Below are 2,304 nucleotides of genomic sequence, written 5' to 3'. Positions count from 1 at the left end.
ACCTTTCTTTTTCCTCAATGCCCTCAAATTCATTAGATTTTTTTTTTTTTTTTGGTACTGGGGATTGATTGAACTTGGGCCCTTGAATTTACAAGGCAGACGCCAGAACCACTGAGCTAAATCCCCGGCCCTCAATAAATTTTTTTGTCATACTGCTTTTCACATTTTATCTTACAGAGATCTCAGATGGTAATTTAAATAGCAGTACTCATAGATAAAGATGTGTCAACTGCCAAACAACTATGAGAGCCATGCACTTTGGTGAAATATGAAGTGAGTATTTTTAATGAAAGCATTCACATTGAAATTTCCAAAAAATTATTTGAAAAAAATTAGTGAAATGTAACAGTCTACTTTTTAGAGGGTAGTTCTTGGTTCTTTTTCTTTTCTTTTTCTTCCTCTTCTTCTTCATCGTCATCGTTGTCTTCATTATTTTTTTGAGACAAGGTCTCACCATATAATTCAGGCCAGCTTTGAACTCACTGTGTAGCCCAAGCTGGCCTTCAACTCTTGGTGATCTTCATGGCTCAGCCTCCCAAGAGCTGGAATTACTGGCTTGTACCACCATGCCTAGCCTGAGAGGATAATTCTTAAGGGAGTTTTATACAGAATGTTAATCATTTTTCATTGTATGAATAATGTAAAAAATGGGTGGGTGGATGGGGAGGAATTGTAGCAACCAGTGCCTGGATAATCTGCAGTTTGGTGATGCAGATGTTGCTGAACAATGCAGCTACCAATTGTGGTGCCTTATTCTGTATCCCACACGTTTCCCCTGTGGAAGAGTAGACTGCAGTATAGTGTTTTTGTTTTGTTTTTTTTTGGTACTAGGGATTGAACTTGGGTCCCTGCGCTTGCAAAGCAGGCGTCGGAATCACTGAGCTAAATCCCCTGTCCTGCAGTATAGTGTTTTCATGTGAGTGTTGAAAGCCATACAAAAATCAGTCAGTCAATAAATATTTATTGAGTAACTTCTATGGTCAAGATACTGTGCTAGACACTTTAGAAGATTCAAGGGCAAAGTTTCTTTTCTCAGGGAGTTTTCAACACTGTATTTTTCTTAAGTTTCTGAAATCTTCTGTTATGAAATCTGTCCAACAAAAGTTTCTCGTAAGAAAATCCTTAGAGTTAGAAGGTAACTGTCTAGGTAGTTCTGAGAACTTTATCCTTCTTGGCAAGCAATATCCAAATAATAGGCCAAAATGCCCTTAAAAATAGTAAAAATAAAAATACAACTCAGAATCATATTCTAAGCAAGGCAATATAGAAACATCTACTTTACAAAATATTTTACACTATTTAATCAAGGTGCCAAGAAATGTTATCTGTGAATAATTCTACAAGGACATGAAGAATAAGCATACTTGTAGTAGTATATACCAGTAGAATCACTAATAATAACCTAGTAAAGAAATCTAAACATGAGTGTTTTATCTGCATAAGATGGTGTTTCCCAAAATGTCCTCTATAAATCCTGTGGATCAAGAATAGGTGATGGGGTGTGGCGAGTCCTAATCTTTTGTTCTGATGCTCAGCCCCAGAGTGACAGTTTTTTCAGTTCTTTATTCCTTACTTCTTATGCCATTTTCCTTGGGCTGCTAGTTCTAGGAACTAGTTTGCCTTCCCTTCTCCCAGAGTATGTTCATCTTACTGAGCTGTCTACCTGGTAGAGATCATGAGGAAATTAGGAACAAAAGTAGACATCATCCTCTACTTGTTAGTAAATTTATTCTATAGTGGTAGCTTGGCTGGGCCAAGAGAAAAATGCACATAGAATTTAGAGTACATACAGAAAGGGGGGAAACAACATGTTATTTTAAGATACGAAAGTGGTGTAGCAGAGAAAAGAAATTGAAGAGATGAAAGGAGTCCGAGAAAGGATTAATTGACAAGTGATACATTAAGAGACAACAGAAGCTGGGTATGATTGTGCACACCTATCATCCCAGCACTCTGGAGGCTGAAGTAGAAGGGTCATCACATTTTCAAGGCCAGCCTGGGCTACATAGTGAGTTCAAGGCCAGCCTGAACCACATGGTGAAACCTTGTATCAAAAACAAAACAAAATAAAAGAGAACAGAAAAGTAAGAAGAAAGGAAGACATAGTGGAGGAAGTAAACATGAAAGATTAATGATAGTTAAACTAGCTTAGTAAGTGGAAACTGATAATGAGAAAGATGAAAAATAAAAAGTAAATATATAATAGTTAAGGGAGGAAGAAGGAAAAAAAAAGAAAATGATTCAGGTAAAAGACAATGAAATAAAAAAATTCCAGGAGAACATCAAATACAAAAAAAAAAAAAA

At 36.4% G+C, this 2,304-nt stretch overlaps 1 long non-coding RNA gene across 3 annotated transcripts in view; it reads left to right on the top strand.

The window, feature by feature from the left end:
* LOC104849593 overlaps nt 1-2,304 on the top strand; it is a 30,087-nt gene that overhangs the window by 2,574 nt on the left and 25,209 nt on the right. For all 3 annotated transcript variants that reach the window (XR_776790.2, XR_776788.2, XR_776789.2), the window contains exon 3: nt 178-273. This is a non-coding gene — a long non-coding RNA (uncharacterized LOC104849593). The remainder of the gene's footprint in view (nt 1-177; nt 274-2,304) is intronic.

The sequence above is a fragment of the Fukomys damarensis genome, unplaced genomic scaffold (assembly GCF_012274545.1).
Source record: "Fukomys damarensis isolate Sample0158 unplaced genomic scaffold, DMR_v1.0_HiC HiC_scaffold_35, whole genome shotgun sequence".
NCBI lineage: Eukaryota > Metazoa > Chordata > Mammalia > Rodentia > Bathyergidae > Fukomys > Fukomys damarensis.
This window is presented reverse-complemented; position numbering and strand designations above follow the sequence as displayed.